The sequence below is a fragment of the Callorhinus ursinus genome, unplaced genomic scaffold (genome assembly GCF_003265705.2).
Source record: "Callorhinus ursinus isolate GAN/ISIS: 27379988/994484 unplaced genomic scaffold, GSC_fseal_2.0 scaffold15, whole genome shotgun sequence".
In the NCBI taxonomy this organism is placed as follows: Eukaryota; Metazoa; Chordata; class Mammalia; order Carnivora; family Otariidae; genus Callorhinus; species Callorhinus ursinus.
In genome coordinates this window covers 37,002,325-37,024,194 of record NW_027397077.1, presented here as the reverse complement: position 1 = coordinate 37,024,194, position 21,870 = coordinate 37,002,325, and the positions used below count along the sequence as shown (strand labels likewise).

The 21,870-nt window shown below is 40.5% G+C and overlaps 1 protein-coding gene and 1 pseudogene across 9 annotated transcripts in view; one reads left to right on the top strand and one right to left on the bottom strand.

The window, feature by feature from the left end:
- The window catches only part of LOC141374232 (POU domain, class 5, transcription factor 1-like), a 35,414-nt pseudogene extending 15,318 nt beyond the window's left edge, over nt 1-20,096 (top strand).
- GRM7 (glutamate metabotropic receptor 7) overlaps nt 1-21,870 on the bottom strand; it is a 914,710-nt gene that overhangs the window by 546,765 nt on the left and 346,075 nt on the right. The window lies entirely within an intron of this gene.

The window sequence follows — 21,870 nt, the reverse complement described above, 5'->3', positions numbered from 1 at the left end:
GGGTTTTTTTTTTTTTTTTTTTTTTTTTTTTTTTTTGAGTGAGGCTTGGATGGCTATGTATTTCCCTCTTAGGACCACCTTTGCAGTATCCCATAGGTTTTAAATTGATGTGTTTTCATTCTCATTGGTTTCCATGAATTGTTTAAGTTCTTCTTTGAGAGGCACCTGGGTGGCTCAGTTGGCTAAGCGGCTGCCTTCGGCTCGGGTCATGATCCTAGGGTCCTGGGATCAAGCCCCACGTCCAGCTCCCTGCTCAGTGGAGAGCCTCCTTCTCCCTCTCCCTCTTCCTGCCACTCTGCCTACTTGTGCTCTCTATCTCTTTGTCAAATAAATAAGTAAAATCTTAAAAAAAAGTTCTTCTTTGATTTCCTGGTTGACTCAAACATTCTTGAGCAGAGTCGTCTTTAGCTTCCAAGTGTTTGAATTTCTGCCAAATTTTTTCTTACGATTGAGTTCCAGTTTTAAAGTACTGTGGTGTGAGAATATACAGGGAATAATCTCAGTCTTTTGGTATCGGTTCAGACCTGATTTGTGACCCAGTATGTGGTCTATTCTGGAGGAAAGTTCCATGTGTACTCGAGAATAATGAGTAGTCTGTTGTTTTAGGGTGGAATGTTCTATATATATCTATGAGGTCCATCTGGTTCAGTGTGTCTTTCAAAGCTGTTGTTTCTTTGTTGATTTTCTGCTTAGATGATTTGTCTGTTGCTGAGAGTGGAGTATTGAGGTCTCCTACAATTAATGTATTGTTATCAATATGACTTTATTTTGGTTAACAGTTGGCTTATGTAGATGGCTGCTCCCATGTTGGGGGCATAGATATTTACAATTCTTAGATCTTCTTGTTGAATGGACCCTTCAAGAGTGATATAGTGTCCTTCTGTGTCTCTAACTACAGTCTTTAGCTTAAAACCTAATTTGTCTGATATAAGAATTCTTACCTCAGCTTTCTTTTGAGGTCCACTGGCATGGAAGATGGATCTCCATCCCTTCACTTTCAGTCTGGATGTATTGAGTCTCTTGTAGACAGCATATGGATGGGTCCTGTCTTTTTATCCAATCTGCAACCCTGTGCCGTTTTATGAGAGCATTTAGGCCATTCACATTGAGAGTGATTATTGAAAAATATGAATTTATTGTCATGTTGCCCGTGAAGAGCTTGTGTTTATAGATTGTCCCTGTAAATTTCTGTTGTATATCACTCTTGGGGTCTTTCTCCTTTTATAGAACCCCCCCTTAAGATTTCTTGCAGGGCTGGCTTAGTGGTCACATATTCTTTCAGTTTCTGCTGGTCTTGGAAGCTCTGCATCTCTCCATCCATTCTAAATGACATCCTTGCCAGATAAAGTATTCTCGGCTGCATGTTCTTCTTGTTTAGTACCCTGAATATGTCTTGCCAGGCCTTTCTGGCTTGCCAGGTCTCTGTGGATAGGTCTGACGTTATTCTAATGTTCCTCCCTCTGTACATAAGGAATCTCTTCCCCCTAACTGCCCTTAAGATGGTTTCCTTGGTTCTAAGATTTGCGAGTTTTACTATTACATGCTGGGGTGTTGGCCTGTTTTCCTTGATCTTGGGAGGGGTCCTCTCTCCCTCTAGGACACGAATGTTTGTTTCATTCCCCAGATTAGGGAAGTTCTCAGCTATGACTTGCTCAAATATATCTTCTAGTTCTCTCTCTCTCTCCACCCCCTCAGGGATTCCAATAATTCTGACATTGGAATGTTTCAGGGTGTCACTTATTTCCCTGATTCTATTTTCATGGATTCTGAGTTGCTTTTCCCCTGGCCTCCTCTTTTCCTTTTTTGTCTATTAATTGGTCTTCTAGGTCACTTATTCGTTCTTCTGCCTCGCTTACCCTAGCTGTTAGATTATCTAGATTAGATTGGATCTCATTGATAGCATTTTTAAGTTCTGCCAATTCAGTTTTCATTTCTGCCCTTAGAGACTGTATGTTGCCATTAATCAACTTCTCCATTCTAGCTATTGTCTTCATAATTGCTAGCCTGAATTCCATCTCTGAAATCTTGGTTATATCTCAATCCATTTGTAAATCTGTGGCATGTCATAGTCTCTGAGTGTTTCCTCTTTTGGGGGTTCCTCCTCCTAGTCATTCTGTTGAGGGGTGGTTGAGGGAATGTATAGAGTCCAAATTACTGACCACAACCCAAGCAAGATGCACCTGTTTTCTAAGGACCTTAGGGTTGCTGGCCTTTTGTTTTCCCAGCCTGTCTTCTGGGGGAGGTGCCTGCTGCACTGTTACTCAGGCAAACCTGTTTGGGCAAAGCTGTCCTGCCCCCTGTGGTGGGGGATGGGCTCAGCAAAAACCGATATTTTGGGCATTTTGTTCTCTGGCAGCTTTCCTTGGCGGCTTTCTGCGTCTCTTCCGAGAGTCAGAGCAGACGAGACCATTTCCAACCCTCTGCCTCAGAGCAGAGAGATCACGGTCTGTTCTTCAGTGAGCTCTCCAAGCCGTACTATCTCTTTTCTGTGTGTGCTGCTATAAACTGCAGCCTCCTAGGTTGTGCAGCCCTCAGCAGAGCTCCCAGTCCCCGCCTCCAGGTCGGGGCACATCTCTGCCCTTTGTGCTTCTAAAACCACCAGCCACCCCCAGTTTGCATGTGCAGCCCCACTGCTCTGGTTTCGGTTTTGGGGGGGGGGGGGGGGGCTGCCCTAAAGTCCTTTCCCCATCGCTACCAGTCTGCGAGTCTGTGCCCGGTCCCCAGTGCAGGAGGCTATCACTGACTGGTCGTGTAGGATCCCAGGGGCTCGGCTCCTCCCCCTTTGGTTTATCCTCGGATACCTGCCTGCAGAATCAGGGCTCCCAACTTCGTACCTTGAAACCAACCACCTGCGATATTCTGTTTGTAGAGATCCAGATCTATCTTCTTACATCTCAGGCTGATTTTGTGGGTGTTCAGAGTGGTCTAGTAGATATCCAGCTCAATTCCAAGGACTAGTTGGGAATAGGGTCCTCTGCTCCTCTGCCATCTTTTCCCCCCTCCATATTTTATTATTTATTTGAGAGAGAGGGAGACAGCACGAGCGGGGTGGAGGGGCAGAGGGAGAGGGAGAAGCAGACTCCCCGCTGAGCAAGAGCCCCACTCAGGGCTTGATCTCAGAATCCTGAGACCATGACCTGAGCCAAAGGCAGATGCTTAACTGATTGAGCCACCCAGGCACCGCAACATATACATATTTTTTAATCAACAACTGAACTGCTAGTAATTTATACCTTAAGGAAATAATCTGGGATTTCTGGAGGTTTGGCTATAAAATTGCTACAGTGTTAGTCACACCCCCATTGTTACAGGCTCACAACTGTTGTTCATACCCCTATGTGTACATGAACAATGATTTTATCTTGAGTTTATGAATTTTAAAATATTTCAAATACTAAATATAAATTTTGTTATAAAATATTTGTATCTTATAGTTTCTTACAGAAATTTTAATGATTTCATAATGTGTACATATTACTTTTTCAATTAGCATATACACATGTGTGTAGATGAGAAAACCTCAATAAAACATGAACAAAGAAAGGTCCATGGGTTATTGTTTTCCTCACAATTTTCTTCATTACTATTGAAATTTCTTTTAAATAAATAAAAAGTAATACAGGCTTGGTGATTTGTAATTTTTTTCCTTCAGATTTTAGGACTGGATGATCATTACTATTTAAAAAGTCTATAGTAAGAATCTGAACCAGAATGGAAAAATCAATTGTAGGTAATAAAGGTGAAGAGGACAGCCAGGAAGCCACAGGAAAACAATAACAGCTCTACACTCTGCCAGTTGAGTGGGAATTAGGTCAGTCAGCACACACTTAAGTCAATCTGCCATTGGAGCAAAATTATAATTGGCTTGAATCCCATTATCGAGGTCACTGGTGGCCCATTTGTAATTCACTTGTATTTCATCACATCCTTTCTCAATCTGGCCATCATAATCCCTCATTCCTCTCTCAAATTAGCTGCCTTCTGTTATGAAAGACATTTTGTCATTTTGTTTATTTTTTCCTTTCAATTTCAGCAACAGTCAAGCAGACCTCAGAGGTACACCAGCTCGCCTAAAGAACGGGACCACTTTCTCAAGATGCAAAAACCAAATGATGTGATTATATAAATTACTAGAAATCTTTCCACTTGGCTGGTTACAGAGATGCCTGAATCACATATCAAAGATAGATGCTTGCACTTACACAAATACCCTAAAATTTGTTGGCATATCCAACACCATCTATAAAGCTGTCAGTTGGGTCACTTGTGTGTCTAATGAAAGCAAACCAGCAGAGAGGACAACATACACATGCAAAGCAACAAAACAAAACCCTAAACATTTTTCCGATGTGCCCTTTAAACCTGAGATACAAAAACATGTACTAGCAAATTTCTGCAGTAATAGAGAACAGATTTTTTTCAGGTATTATTTTTTTTAGATTTATTTATTTATTTGAGGGGAAAGGGGCATAGGGAAAGGGATAGAGAGTCTTAAGCAGACTCCACACTGAGCGCTGAGCACAGAGCCCATTGAGGTTCTCAGTCTCATGGCCCCGAGATCAGGACTTGAGCCAAAATCAAGAGTTGGAGGCTTAACCCACTGCACCCCCCAGGCACCTCTATTTCAGGTATTTTTAGGACAGCAAGGGCACTGATATTAGCAATCTGCATATATAAGGATGTGGGCACAAAAGATTATTTTCCAATTTTGAAAAGGCATCTAAAGCAATCTCATATCATTATATATTATGTAGAACTGAGACAATCTCATCTTTTCACAGGATTGGCAAAGACATTATTAAAATATTCTGTCATCAATTTTAGTGTGTACTTTTATTATTCTAAGGAAATAAAAATTACAATATATTACAAATTCTGCACTCAAAGCCTATCACGGACGTGTTACATGTACACACATGCACACACACATACATATAATTGTTTTCTATCCATTAACAATCAAGTATTTTTATTGTTCATATGATTACATTAACACAGGACTATAACGCAGAGACATGTTTTTCATAGAAAATTCACACCCTTGGCTCTCCTCAGCTTCTAAATTATAAAAGTATAGGCATACAACCACCTGTTTAATCAGGTATGTTCCTTTGAAGTGAAAGGACTAGCAGAAAGAGGTAAGTTCCCAGGGCATTTCTAAAACCCTTTGGGAATAAAAACACAATCAGACCTGGGAAAACACCTTATTATTTTAAAAAGATTAGAAAATTTAAAAACCTTTATGTAGAGCTAGGGCTAATTGTCTTTTTAAATAGTGAACATTTGACAATTCGTGTTCCTGTCCTCTGACATGGGGTATCTTTGCCAGGAGGGTTCCCAAAGAGAAACGTTTGGACAAGGATCACCGGGGAGACACCAAGCATTCTTTTGGTGGGAAAGCTGAGCTTTGTCTAATTTTCCAAAAGCTGTGTTAAGGATCGTGACTCAGAAAAAGGCATAATGTCCAGTCCTTCAAAACTTCATTCACAGAGACACTTGTCTAGCCTTTAAGGTTTATAAGACACTTTCATGCATACTTACTTTTTTAAATGCACATTACTAAACCTATGAGCGTAGAAAAGAAATATCACTTCAAACACTGAAGGAAACTGAGGCACGGATAAGCTCAGGGGTTTGCCCAAAGTCATGAAGTAAGCATCAAAATCAGAACACAGCTTTCACTTTGGACGTGAAACAATTTTGAATGCTCAGAAATACTTGATTACAAGGGGTTGTAATCAGATTTTCCAAGAGTTTCAGAGGATAAAGCTTAAGGAAATATATTCTTCAGCAAACCCACCAAGTGATGCATGTATGCTACCAAGTATTTTACCACTTTGTTAAATCATTTGCCCATTTTTGTGGAGGTCACTTTTTAAAGGCCATAACAAAAGCATAGTTTCGTGAAACACAGAAAATATATTTTCTCACTATGAAAGAGGTTTAAATGGGAGACATATCATTATTTGCAAATAAGGCTTTTAGGTCTTTCTAAACACTAATCTCAGAAAAATCCTGGAGTGTATCAAGAATTCAATGTTACAAAAAAACAAAAAGAATTCAATGTTACAAAAAAACAAAAAGAATTCAATGTTACAAACTGGGTAACCTTCTTAGGAAAAGTCTGTAGGGGGCTGAATAACGGGGAGAAAATAAGAACAGCAACAACAAAATCAAAGCCAAGATGATTTTTTCCAATGACTAGCAAATCATACTTTTTTTTTTCCTGTATGCATTTTTCAAACCTGGCAGAGTTTCCTTTCCTTCTAGTCCACCTCAAGAAGATTTTTGAGATTTCCAAAATCTGGCTGAAGATGAAATATTTGGGGGGGGCAATTAAATATTTAGAGGTATGAAGTTTGAAGTTCAAGTATTTGTCTACGTGTGTAGAACAGTCTGTTACTTGTTTCATTCTACAAACAAGTACTTATATGCCAGGCAAGAAGACACTAGAGATATAAAGAAAAATGTCACATTACTGCATCCTACAGAAATCCACAACATGGGGGAAAGACCTAAGACAACACAACAGAATGACCTGCAAGAGACGAGGGCGTAAGAGCCAGGGCTTTATTTTGTCTGCAGCTCAATCTTCTCTAGGGCCTAGAACGTTGCCTGGGACAGACAGCAGCACAACAATTATCTGCTAAATTAGGAATCTGGAAAACAATGTTTTTTAATCCAATTACCAGGCAGTTACTAAAAATGATTTTCTTACTTTCTTGTAGTCGTATATTTTTTACCTCTACGTTTATTGTACGGTACCATAAATGACCTTCAGAATCTTGGTGTAAACAGTATTTGATACTATTAATTGTAAGGTTTTATCCCCAAGACTCATCACTGGATACAGTTTCTTTTCCTCCTCTTCTGTCTTAGCTCCCATAGACTCTATGGACATCCAAAACTAACTTTGGATGATGTTTTTCAGGTGAATGTAACATCTTCAAATAGTACTTTTTATATAAAATAAGGAACTGAAACACCACCCAGTAATGAGAAACTTAGTAACGAATCAAATATAAGGGGCGCCTGAGTGGCTGAATTGGTTAAGCGTCTGCCTCAGGCTCCGGTCATGATCCCAGTCCTAGGACTGAGCCCCACATCGGGCTCCCAGCCCTGCACTGGGCTCCCTGCTCAGCGGGGAGCCAACTTCTCCCCGCCCCCCGCCTCCCGTCTCCTGCCACTCCCCCTGCTTGTGCTCTCTGTCAAATAAATAAAACCTTAAAAAAAAAAAAAAGGAATAAAATATAAGGCTCTTTGTCCACCTTTACCGGAAGATATTTTTATGAAATTATCCTCATCCTATGTGGTGAATACTGTAGTGAGCTGCCTGGATCCCCCTCGGGACCAAGGCCCTCATTCTGGCAGATGCTGGGAGTGTTGGAAGGTGATGGCTTTCCTAAAACTGCCTTTGTCCAAGGTCATGGACCCTCCCCACGGGTAGCCCACCCCAAAAACGTATTTATATACCTCTAGGCAGGACAACTCTAAGGGGCCATCCCAGCCCAGAGTCCACAATGGGATCATTCGAGGTCCTTGTTGTGACTACACGGAAATTCAATGCCTTCTTCTGCCTTCCCCCTCTACTCCCTCACAGGTGTCTCCAAGGGTTCTCCCCAGTAAACCTGCACACACATCTCTCTTAACCTATATCCCAGATAACCCAACTTTAGGAACCTTCTATTACAGTATTACGGCATTTGAGTAACTGTGATCAACTCGCTTAACATCCATGGGCTTCATTTTTATTCTATCTGCAACATGAAGATACTGAACCCTGTGATCTCCAAGGGCCTTCCCACCTGTAAAGTTGTATGCTTCCACTACCCAATAATGTTACTATGAGATAAATAAGTGCTAAATTTTATAGATGTTGGGAAAAAAGAAAAGCGCCGTTATTATCAATCTTTTAGAGCAGTATTTAGATAATACTGCTCAAAACCGATTTTCATATCAAGACGACACAACAATATCTTATTTTTTCCCCTCTAGAAAAGAATGGTGTAAGAATTTTGTTCCTGACTTACTGAGCTGTATCTAAAGGAGTCTTTGTTGCCTTGAGCAGGGATTCATAGAACTGGCTAGTAAGTATCTTACTTAGAGCTCAATGGCAACATGGGGAAGTAAACCTGCAAAAATGGAGCAGAATCAGGATGGTGAAACTCTGAGGCTTCCAAATAGTTAAGAGTTTTGTACCAAGTTTTGTAACGCGGTGGTAGTCATTGCTACTATGATGCTTCTAGCAGCCTCCTTAACCTGCACCTGCCCCCTCCCAACCATCATTCTCTGGACATGTGCTGTGTGTCGGGCATTGTACTTACTCCTACTTAACATGAACAATAACTTGACAAGTTTATTATCTTCTCCTTTTTTTGCTGGTGATAAAAATGGAGTCAGAGGTCAGAGAGGTTAAGACTCTAGCACACTGTTCCATGACTAGTCACTGCCTGAGCTAGGATTTCAGTTGAATATGTCACCATGGCTTTTGCTCTTTCACTCAGGTACACTGTGTTCTGGAGGGAGAAGTTTCCAGGGCAAGGAAATACACCAGGAGACAAGTCATGTACCAAAGCACAAAGACTGAGTTAATATGTGTCCGGAAGGATCATAAACTGATTCACTTTACTTAAAGAAAAATAGGTAATCAATCATGGTATGATTGGTATAGCCCAAGAAGGCTCTTTTAGAAAGTTTGGATTGGTTATACAATGAAGACTCTGGAAGATCTTCATCAGAGAAAGGTGTGTGTCTTTGCAGCAACACACATGTGTGCTTGAGGAATGGAGTATCTTGTCAACATGGAGTACCTTGTCAGTGGCCGGTATCTAAAAGTTAAGCGATAAAAATCTGTTGAATTGTTGAAGGTATTGCTTACCACAGAATCTCTTGTTTTGAGTACACACTCAGGCACCAAGTATTCACTCAAATATTATTAGCTGGCAGATGAAGGAATGCGTGAACAAAAACATAAAACTTTAGAATGTTCTTTTCTTGCTCCCACTCAGCTTTAGCCACATATGTCCCCTCTGTTCTTTCAGCAGGAAATTATCTTTCTCAGAAATATCCTCCTCCATCCCTTCCTGCACACTCATGAGATCGGTTCTCCAGACAGATTTAGAGTATTCTGAACATTTCCTTCCTGATGTTGATCGTTTGCAATTACAGATTTGTGTGATTATTTCACTAATCTTTAATCATTAATGTTCCATACATGCTGGAATGACTCTCTCTCTTATTGTATCTCTGGAAATTAGCATAATGTTCAACACATAGCTAACAATAAGTATTTGTATAGGTGGATGGATGGATGAATGGACGGATGGGTAAATACTTAGTGAATGAATAGGAAGAGAGAAAGAGATGGAAACTGAAAGGAGAGAGAGAGGGAAATCAGGGAAAACAAGTAGATATTATAGTTTTTCTACCATTTAGTGTAAATGAAAAAGTAGGAGATCTAAATCTCAGTGCAAAAAAAAAAAAAAAATCACAAAAACAAAAACAAAGAAGACCCAAGGAAGTGCTAGAAGCCAAAGAGGAGTTGGGGAAACCATGCTTCATTTAGAAGGGGTGGATTAATTCCACGGTTTGACATATAAACAAGGTATTTAACTGGAAATTGTATAGAATTTTGAGTTTGGTGAAGTCAAGACTGGGAAGGTAGTTTAGGAGGGGATGTGCAGGCCTGTTAACAGTTGATCCTATTTAAAGAAAGTGTTGAGCCTGAGGGAGTAACATTTGTTAATTGGGAAAGAAATGCCAGCCAAAAAAAGAAAAGCCAGCCTAAAAGTGGTCCCAGAGCCAGCAGCGGGACTGAAAAATTCCCAAGTCAGGGAAGGCAAGAGTGGGAAAGTTTTAATAAAAGCAGCGATGTCAAATGCAGCAGAAAGTTCAGGGAAGAGAGCTGGTTCCCTTACGTTCTGCATTAATAATTTGTGTTATTAAATCCAATGTGAAGTCTGAAATACAAATTAATTTCTGCTTATGCTTGCCTTCTACAGATATTCCTAGTTGACATGCACAATGAAGGCTTTTCCCCTTTGGGGTGCCAATTTTTTTCTGGAAGTACAGAAGGAATACTGGGAAATGATTGGCCCTTTCTATAGGTTTATACACAATCCAATCCCCCAGATAGATTCTATCTGCTGATACTTAATAGACGATGGGTTTACCTTATTCTACCCAGCAAGAACTAGAGCAAGGCTTTGCCAAGTAGGGCTTCAAGGCTACAGAGCTCTCACTCAGGTACCTGAGATGACCATGACCCAAATGTAGTTTCTCTCAATGTCTGGTTCTCTTCCTACCTGAATCAGATTACTGGAGAGACTGGGCCTTACCTGTAAGGCATCTGATTTGGAAGTCCAAAAAGGAGATTCTACAAATGTAACAAGCACCTCACATATTCTGGATGCGTACCACAGTTTGCAAAACTACACTGGAGTTTATGCAGAATTCATCTTTGTGCATTTGCCTTTTAGAAAATGTGGTCAAATTATACATATATTTTAAACAAAGGTACAACGCTTTAATCTCAGGTGAAGTAGAAAAGTCTACCTTTTTTTTTTTCTTACTCAGGATAAATACCATTATGTGAAAAAAGCTGACAACCTCAGTAACAAACACAATAATAAATACTTTGTGGCCTATTTTTATTTGTGGAGTTGCCTTTTCACTTGGGAATAAAACTGGTGGATATCACTTCACATGATTTAGTACCACCAGGGAGTAGAAACTTCTCCATTTAATAATCAAGTGGTTTCCACTTCTAATATTGTGTAGCCTCCTTATTACTTATTAATTACTTATTACTTATACAGTTATTTATCATACCAATTCCCTCCTCCAGAAGTAACATCATTTTAAATTTTATAAGGCACAAACAGAACACTGTAATTCCTCAAAAACCCAATACACAATATATGCATAATCATCCACACTGCTGTGTCATTTTGTGTTTTCACATCATATACCTAGAGCATGTGAGCAGAGGGCAGAGTGGTCATAGAGATCTTTCATGGTGAACACTGTCCTCAGTTTCCACTTTGATACTGAGATATTCAGGTTATTTCCTTTATACAACCTTTCTTGACTATTACCTTTATCATGGAGACAGCAAGATCTTAAATTAGAAGGAAACTTCCATTAAAATCCCATCTGTGGTGCTTCCGGCATTTCTGTTCTTAAAAACACATTCCTTCTGTAACACCTGGTCCTATGCTTCTACATCCCTGCACTCCCTAGAGCTTATCAGTTAAAAAAAAAAAAATTAAGTCTCTACTTTCAGGATAATAAATCCTCCAAAGATACCCAAGCCCCATTCATATGCTGAATGGCATGCTCAGGTTTTATAAGGAAGTGGTGAGAGCACTTCTTCCCTGCATTTCTAATGGCTGTGAAGCCACTGCTGCTAATAGATGAGAACTGAATAAATCCTTCATTTGTTTAAGCTGATAATACTTTTGCCAGCTCTGGTGCAGCAAAAGCTCTGTGTGAAGTTCCTTAGCTAGGATTCCTTGACTCAGCACCCAAGCCACTTCCAATTACCTTGAAGAATGTGGCAATAGTTGAATGCAAAGAGGCATTTTATGTGATCAGACTGTGAACAGCTGATGAAGATTAGGCTCCTAAGTAGACTGAAAGGAAACACTTAATTATCATGCTTCAAGTATCCTCTCTGCAAAGATGGTAATGAATTAGTACAAGTTTTGAGTCCACCGTGCTTAAAAGTTTTATTGGCTGGGTCTTTTCACTTCCCATCTCCACTCCTCTGCCCTTTGTTCCTGAGAGGTAAGATACAGATCTCCCCTGCCAAGTTCAAACCATTGCTCCTCTATGCCCCTATAAAAATTAAATAGAAAAAGTATCTTTCCAGGTCCATCTCTGCCAGCTACACCTTCCTCTACTCTTACTAACCTCATGTGTTGCCCCATAGTACCACTCTCAACACCTGGCTTTGGGGTCACACTTTTCTTTAATCTTACCCTCTAGCTCTTGGCTGATTTCCACAGGCCTTTGAACTCCAAAGTCAACAGACAGTTCCTCAGTTGCCTTTGTTTCCCCTGTATATTCCACATTAGCTCTACCTGCCACAGGATAGTCTCTACCTGGCTCTTGACACTTTTCTGAATTGCGCCATCTTTTAAAGCTTTAAATCAAATGCCTGGCTCTCTGGCAATGACCTTCTGTCATTCCAGCTCTCACACTCCCTCACTCAAAGCACACTGTTTCTGGAGGTTTCACCTCCCTATTTCTTCTCCCTCTTCTCATGTCCTTATTCCTTCATCTTGCCAACTTAGATCCCTCCCTCGATTCATTTATTCATTCAACTAATTCTTGATTTCCTACTGTTTGCAGTACTCATCCCCAAGAATATAGCAGTAAATAGCAAAGACAAGATACCTGACCTTGTGGAAGCTACATCTAACCATGCTCCTGCTGAACCCTGAATCACTTCATCTCTTACCTATCACATCCTCCTGGAAAAATTCTGTCCAGAATCATGTTAAATATTTATCATCTCTGCTTTTACACCCAGATTCCTGGGTGCTGCTAACAAAGACAAACTGCAGAGCCCTAGGAAGTGATGCCATAAATTTGGTTAAGCCAAATAAAATAAAAATGTGTTTTATAAGTCGGGTATATTCATAATCATCCTCTTTTGGAATCCCTTGCAGAACCCAGTACAGTCCTATAAGAACAAAACAATGACCACTAGTGTTTATTGTAGAGGGTGCTATGTAAAAAATACGCCCCATTAACGAGGCTCCCTCCTGTCTCTGCCCTTCTGTAGCTCCATCACCTGGCACCATGCCCAACACACAGAAGCTGCGAAGGCAGATTTGGCAAATAAATCTGTATCTCACAGATGAGAAAACTGAGGCTGAAAGCAGCTCAGTAAAACTTGCCCAAGGTCACACACTAGCAAGTACAAGCCAGCAATACCAATGTGAGAACTGTACCTCTGGACATCCTGCAGCTCCAGCCTATCACAACTGAATGCACACTGTCTGTGTCACGGCATCAGCACTAAGGAAGGCATCAAACCTAGTGAGGCCTAGGGCTGTGTCTGCTTTGTTCTCTCTTCCAGTATCACTGCCATTTGAAAAAGAAGAAAAAAAAAATGAATGAATGAACGAACGAATGAATGAATGAATCTTTAGAGAGAGAGATCAAATGGGGAGGGGGGTGAAATGTTTATCTTCTCTGATTGTGAGGAGCAACTGTGGCTGAATATGCTGTTGTCAAAAGTACTCATGCCTTTCCAAAGTGCCTTCTTGATTTCTCCTGCCAAAGTTGGGTTTAAAGCAGCTGTACTAAATATAGAAGGCCCAGGATCTCTAAATGACCTATTTAATAACATTTCTCCTTTGTGCTCCAGCCATTTCTTTAAAAAAAAGAAACAGGTTGAATCACAGACCTGTACCTCTGAAACAAATAATACATTATATGTTAAAAAAAAAAAAGAAGAAGAAGAAGAAGATAGTAGGAAGGGAAAAATGAAGGGGGGGAACCAGAGGGGGAGACGAACCATAAGAGACAATGGACTCTGAGAGACAAACTGAGGGTTCTAGAGGGGAGGGGGTTGGGGGGATGGGTTAACCTGGTGATGGGTATTAAAGAGGGTACTTACTGAATGGAGCACTGGGTGTTATACACAAACAATGAATCATGGAACACTACATCAAAAACTAATGATGTAATGTATGGTGATTAACATAACATAGAAAAAAAAGAAACGGGTTTGAATAAATAAATCCCATTTTCATGGTAATAATTGCAGAGGCATCTGAAAGATAAAATGTGCCATTTTCATCACGTTTTTGAACAGATACAGCAGAGCCAGGATGATTTGCAAAAGATAGCAACATGTTCTGAAATGTATGCTAGGAGTATCGTTAAAATGTTAAATATCTACTGTAACTCTACTGTTTCCTCTTACAGATTTTAACATCCTACACATTTAGTGCCCAAAGCTGAAGACAAGGAGAGGAGATCCTCACTTTGACATAGAAACCTCCGCTGATGGAGACGCTGCTATAAAGAATTTGCTTCTACAGCTGAAGTGTCAGGATATTTTATCAGTTTCTCTAGATTTCTGTTGTGGCTGAGACTATGTATGCAGAGGGGAGAGGGCGATGGGCAAGATATAAAAAGTGAGCCTGCAGATGAGAAGGAAGCCCCATGAGAGAAGATGGCATTAAATGACATCTTCCTATTCCAGAGCCCTGGTCGGCTAAGGGGGACCGTACAATAGGGTTGCCAAATGTATAAGCCCCATCCCAGACCAGTTCAATTAGAATCTCTTGGAGTGGGATGGAGACATCAGCACACTTTCAAACTCCTGAGGTAATTCCAAAGTCCAACCCAAGCTCGAGAAACGCTCTTCTGGTGTCTCTGGTACAGACACAGCTGTTCGGAAGTGGAGGTCACAGCGGCTCATCTGAACAAGGCCAAGTGTGTGCCTTCATGCTCGGCATGCTCCCCAGCAAACCTTCTGTTCCTTTGTATTTTCCCCTATTTCTCTTCCAGGATACATTTAATTTCTCACGCTAGCTTTCTTCATTGCTGTTACCTTCTCTCCATCCAAACAGTCCATGTGCAAATTATTTTTAACCAAAACCCCGACTTCATTTTTCACGTGTATATCTTGTCCATATTTTTAACCCCAAACCTTCCCTGATGCTCCCTCCACTCGAGCATCCCCCAGCACCTGCGTTCCCGGTCCTATCACAAAGCCAGTTGTTTGGAAGTGAGCATCCAGGAGAGCACTTCTAATGATAAAAGAAGGCTGAAGTGGCTTAAAATTTCCTTTACATCACCTGTTCTTTAAACCAATTAGAGTCACACTATCACAAGCTGGGCCTCAAAAGCTACCAACACCTCCAAATTCTCTCAGATGCTATCTCTCCTTTTGCTTTTCTTGCCAAGGTTTAGCAGATATATAGATAGACTCTCCTGTCTTGCACCTCAGAAACAACAGGGTTATTTTTGCTTTGTCCAAGATGATTCAATGTAGCCAATATTAGCGTTGTTATACATCTCAGAGAATAAAGGAGGCTGGCTTTGTGAGCTCATGGACCTTGCTTTATTAAACTTGAGTTTTATTAAATATATAATACTTGATTTCTTTTCCAGTAAAAATTTTTAACTGTGGGCAAAGCAAAAGCACATTTGCTATAATTTAGTTGTGCAATAAATTGGCTGGCTTAATTTAATGATCAATTATTAATGAATTAGTAACAGATAAATAAATTCCATAGATTATCCCTAAACTTCCTTTTAGCTAATAATGATAGCTTTTTCTCCCACTGAACATTTAATAGAAGCTGCTAACAAGTTGCAAAATTAGCAGATTTAAGTTTCATTACCTTTTGATTTCCCTATCTGCCTTCTAATGAGAGATCTAATGAGCAAAGAAGTGGCCAGGAGGAGGCAGTGAAAAAGAGAGAAAGAAAATAAAAGCAAAAGGACTGAGACACATAGAACTAAGTGTATTTCCTTCCCTACTCACCATTTAAGAGTCTCCTCTCTTTATTTTAAGACTTCGGTGCATGTCTGCCTTAGAACTAGAGTACTAATACAATGTCATGAACAAAGACAGTCACGTCCAATACACTTACCCTAGGGAAATTCAAGAATGGTTTAAAGACAAACAGCACACTTCTATTCATTCCTAATTTATTTTGCCAGGGTGTTTGAGTAAACATCAAAGTTAAGGCTTTTCAAATGAATCTTTCTTCAGTCTGGTACAAATGAGCAGATTATCAACACATATTTATTTTTTTAAAAAATCATCTTCTTGGCCAGTTTATCAGCAGCAAGTGAAAATTACTATTATCACTCCATACTCATAGCTTGCTTTTGCCTTCCCTACCTCCACATAATGGGTCACCATATTCACATAAGTAACCTGCCACTGTTCTGAATGGCTTTGTTTTATTTCCAAATATCGAATCCATCTTCAAATAAAGATTTACCTTCTCACAGAATATTAAAGTCAATGAGTCTTGATATTGGAAAGCAATTTTTAATGGAAAACACGATGTAAGACTATTAAATAAGAATAGCATGGTTTGACAATCCTGCTTCGTGTGTGATTCTGGGTGAATTATGTGCCTCTGAACCAAGGACAGCCCTGAAAGGCAGACTTTCCATTTCCTGGTGCCACCAGGGGTATGTGTTACTTGGCTGACCAAGCTATGGAGTTGAAGTGAACAGCTTTATGGTCCTATCTAAAGATCTTTCCAATTTATTAATTCAAAGTTATAAGAAAATGGTGAAATTAAATCTAAATGCATATCCATAATGCAAGAGTCCCCAGATCTTCAGCTTCTTTGAAATTATTATTATTTTAAAAACATGATTCTGAAAACCCAAACCAATTCATCCAATTCAGCAGAACATTTATGTTAACTTACAAAGGCATAACATGATGTTGGGGGAAAGCTGTCTTACACTGTAAAAAATAAATAAATAAATAAATAAATAAATAAAGATAAGCAACATATTTGGGAGTCTAAAACCTTAGTCCTCATAAGAATATGATTCAATTTGAATGTAAAAAGCATAGGCACTCTTCCACACTGCTATCCTTTCTCCATATTTATTTTTAGAGATAATGCTTAAATAAATCACCCAGAAAGCAAGATGATTATCAATTATTTACTTATTTGGAGCCAAACCTTTTTAGTTTTCACTGAATTACTTATTTACAAATGAAAAACAGTTCGGAAATCTCCAACATATTGACCTAGAACATAAATTGCGCATCTTTTTCCTCTTACAAAGCTATTTTTAAAATGAGCCATTATTAATACATTCATTCCCAAATGGAGGGAAAAAAACTCCGCTCTACCATTAATGTAGTGTTGGGTCCAGTATTTTTCCATGTCTGTTAAAAAGCAACAGACTGTCCAGCACTCACAACGGAGAAGTGAGGATGTGACGTTCGGTGCAGTCAAGAACACCTCTAAGACTAGGACAAGACCTTCTTCCTATCTCTATGGTGGTTCTTTGCCCAGCCAGCCCCCATTTCTCAGCATTTTCATGTGTGTGTCCATCCTCTACGATGAGGTAGCCCATGTGCTTCAGGGAGTGCTGATCTAACCTCCAGACCTGATTAGGTGCAGGGGACCCTTTTACCCTTTGTCACTGATGAACTCAATAATGCAGGGCTAAGCCAATCACTTTCATGAAACGTTCTTGGCTAAAGGGATTGGTGAAATAATTGGCAGGTAACCCATTATTGGCCAGTAAAACATTATAAATTATTGCTCAGGGCACTGAAAAAGAGATATCTTTGCTTCTATTAGAGAACCCCTGGAAGAGATCATCTCTCCTTCTCTGAACTTCAATACTACATGAGGCTTCGACATGCCCCAGCCACAGCAAGGAGTGGTGGCTGATTCAGGAAAATAGGGCAGGAGGCCTGAGCAAATGAGGTCTGACTTCTGTCCCACATCTGAACTTTTTCCCTTAAGTGAACAATACATTTTCCATATTTTGTTAGTTTGAATTTTCTTCCTTCCTATATATAGGAAGGATTTTCTTCCTTCCTTCCTATAACCCCAAGTACATTTTTTGACATGTCCAAGAATGTTTTTTACAGGACTCTTCCTAATACACAAATAGGGAAAAACAACCCAAATGTTCAGAAACTGTAGAATAGGTAAACTGTAAAATTCAAACAATGGAATATTATATGGCAATGAAACAGAACAAAGTATTGCAACATGAAACAACAGGTATAAATCTCAAAGATATAACCTTGAGTTAAAGAGGTCAAAAAAAGGGCGCCTGGGTGGCTCAGTTGGTTAAGCGACTGCCTTCAGCTCAGGTCATGATCCTGGAGTCCCGGGATCGAGTCCCACATCAGGCTCCCTGCTCAATGGGGAGTCTGCTGCTCCCTCTGACCCTCTTCCCTCTCGTGCTCTCTATCTCTCATTCTCTCTCTCTCAAATAAATAAATAAAATCTTTAAAATAAAAAAAAGAGGTAAAAAATGGAGTCCATTTCCTGTAATTCCATTTATATTAAGTTCAAAAACAGACAAACTAATCTGTGTTGGTAGAAGTCTGCAGAATAGTGGTTCCCTATGACCCAAAATAGTTTGACATATTCTTTGATCATAATCACAATATTTCTTCAAGTATTATATCCCAGCTTTCTCCACACATTAAAAGGCCTGTCCCCTTACAACTGTCTATTTCTGTTCTTTTAACAGTTTAATTTCATTTTTCCCAGCAAGTCTTTAGTGCTTTGCCTGGAATCAATCTAATTTCAAATATCTAAATTTACCAGGGGTGGGAAAGGATGGTGGGGTGTGGCTATGAACACAGGAGTATCTATTTTCTGTGCATCTCAGTACAAAATATGTTTGTATACCATATGATGCCTAAGATACTCAGAAGTTTCATAATTTAAAAAATAGTCTGGACTCAAAAAAAACACAACAACAAAACCACCTTATGATAAGAATTAGTTTCTAAAATACCTGTGGCCTTCTAAACTACTGTATGTAGCTCAACGTCTAGATTATGAAAATGGAGGTAAATACAGAAGTTCACACTGTCAAAAATGTTAAAAAAAAAAAGCAGTCTCTTAAACTGGAGATTTTGGACTCAGAAGGTCTGGGATGTATTTAAGATAGTATATCTTTGACAAAGTTGAGAATCAGGAGTGATACTTTTTAAAGTAGCAAAAGAAACTGAATGCTTGCTGTTGTTTTAAAAATATTTTGTATACTTTTCCAGGCCCCCAACTTGGGGAGTTGGTTCCCCCTGGTGGGAGACCTGGCTTCAGACTTGGCCTTCTCGCCCCCACTGGGGGTGAAGGCGATGAGCCCACAGGGCTGGAGCCTTGCTGCGTTTCCAAGGCCCTCCTGGAAGGTCAGGAATCAGGCTGGGGGTTGGGGCAGGTGCTGAAGTGTGGGGGATTCCCCCATGCCCCCCCCATATGAGTTCTGGCTGGTGGGGGGAGGATTTCATACTGTGGACCTCAGGTTAGAATGGGACTGGTGCCCCGAGGCAGCCTTGAGACCTCTCAGCCAGAAGGCAAGCTGGGAACAGAGATAGAGAACAACTCCAAGGGGTCCTCCCCCCAGCCCTGTGCTGCCCCACCAGAGGCTGTGAACCTGTCAAGGAGAAGTTGGGAGCAAATCCATGGGAAGTCCCAGAACATCAAAGTTATGCAGAAAGACCTGAACAACTTGCCAAGCTCCTGAAGCAGAAGAGGATCACCCTGGAATATACTCAGGCCAATGTGGGGCTCACACTGAGGGTTCTCTTTTGGAAGGTGTTCAGCCAAATGAACATCTGCCTTTTGGAGGCTCTGCCGCTCAGTTTCAAGAACATGTGTGAGCTGGGGCCCCTGCTGTAGAAGTGGGTGGAGGAAGCTGACAAGGATGAAAATCTACAGGGGATATGCAAAACAGAGACCCTCACAGCAGGCCCGAAAGAGAAAGTGAACAAGTCTGGAGAACCAAGTGAGAGGCAACCCGCAGAACATATGCCTGCAGTGCCCGAAACCCACCCGACAGCCAATCAGCCAAATGGCCCCGCAGCTCGGGTGTCAGAGGGATGTGGTCCCAGGGTGGTTCTGCGATCGTTACCAGAAGGGCAAAGGATCAAGCATGCTGTGAGTATTCACAAGGAGAGATTTTGAAGCTGCTGGGTCCCCTTTCTCAGGGGCACCAGTATACTTTCTTCTGGCACCAGGACCCCTGTTGGTAGTCCAGGCTATGGAGGCCCTCACTTCACTAGGCTGTACCCCTCAGTTCCTTTCCCAGAGGGTGAAGCCTTTCCCTCGGTGTCTATCACCACTCTCGGCTCTCCCATGCATTCAAACCCAGGATCTGGCCCTTCCAGGAAAGGGAGTAGGGGTGGGAGGTTGCAGAAAAAAAAGGGGAGAGCTAAGGAAAGAGAACTTGGGGTTTATACCAAGGCTTTGGGATTAAGTTCTTCATTCCCTAAGAAAGGATTTGGGAACACGAAGGGTATGGGGGCAAGGAGTTTGGGGGAACTGGTTGGAGGGAAGTTGAAGTTCAAGGATGTTCTTGTTTTTAATCCCCACATCACTCATCACTTTGTTCTTAAATAAAGAAGGCTGGGATACAGTAGGCGGGGGGAAAATGTATATTTGACTTAGGAGTAGAAAACTGAGTAATGGCAATAGCAAAAGGCTACTTGAAACTTTACCTGAATGCAGGTATTTAATGCAAGAAGATAACATGATGGGGAAAACACTTATCTCCCACATATATCATAGAAGAGAGAACAAGACAACCCTGACAGTTAGATTTGATTTGAGACAAAATGACAATAGACTTTCTTAATTAACCATGCCAACAGGCTAAAAAAACACTACTAGGGAACATAGAGCTCCAAAAGTGCCAGATCCTAGTAGAAAGTTGAGAAGAATACAGTAAAGTTCCAATAGGGTTTAAAAAAAAACAACAACAACAACAAAAAACCTTGTAGTGTAATTATTAGTAGAAAATTGTACAAACGGGCGCCTGGGTGGCTCAGTTGGTTAAGCGACTGCCTTCGGCTCAGGTCATGATCCCAGGCTCCTGGGATCGAGTCCCGCATCGGGCTCCCTGCTCAGCAGGGAGTCTGCTTCTCCCTCTGACCCTATCCCCTCTCATGCTCTCTCTATCTCATTCTCTCTCTCAAAATAAATAACTAAAATCTTTAAAAAAGAAAAAAGAAAAAAGAAAATTGTACAAACTTCAGCCGTCGCCACATCCCGTTAAGGCAATATATTAAATCTTGTCCTAAAATTCCTTTACCCATTATACAGAGAGGTCATTGCATTTTAACTATGGCTTTCTGTAAGAACTGTTCTTTTTAAAAAATTGTATTTAAATACAGATGCCCATATCCTGCCTCTTATTCATCTATCAGTTATCCTAGGAGACCATGTAAAAACTCTGGCTTTGATGTTAATTAGTTATGTGATCTTGGGCAAGTATCTTAATCTTGGTATGCCTCAATTTCCCTACCTATGCATTAGGGATAATAGTACCTATTTATGAAGAGATTATCTAGTGTATTACATTAGACAGCTTTTGTGAAGTATTTACATAATGTCTAGTATATGGCAAAAATCCAAGAAAGTTAAACTGTGGCCATTACTAGTAATGTCTTCTAAGTTGGCAGGAGCATACAACTTGTAGCTCCTACAGAGAAGGTAAGTACAGGCACTCACAAAGAATTGAGTGACTATCCAGGAAGAAAACACCCTTTCTAAAACCATACTTCTGGTTCTAGTATATAACCCATGGCTGCCTTGATAAGCAGAAAAATTTTCTCTACTCTTTCAATGCTATTTGATATTTCACAATAAATTAAAAATGAGAATCAGAAGCAAATCAAACCAATTATAAAATTAAATGTGTTTTCTGTTGGTGGGAATGCAAGCTGGTGAAACCACTCTGGAAAACAGTATGGAGGTTCCTCAAACAGTTGAAAACAGAGCTACCATCCGATCCAGCAATTGCACTACTGGGTATTTACCCCAAAGATACAAATGTAGGGATCCGCAGGGGTACGTGCACCCCAATGTTTATAGCAGCAATGTCCACAATAGCCCAACTTTGGAAAGAGCCAAGATGTCCATCGACAGATGAATGGATAAAGATGTGGTATATATAAACACTGGAATATTATGCAGCCATCAAAAGGAATGAGATCTTGCCATTTGCAACGATGTGGATGGAACTGGAGGGTGCTATGCTGAGTGAAATAAGTCAATCAGAGAAAGACATGTATCATATGACCTCACTGATATGAGGAATTCTTAATCTCAGGAAATAAACTGAGGGTTGCTGGAGTGGTGGGGGAGTGGGAGGGATGGGGTGGCTGGGTGATAG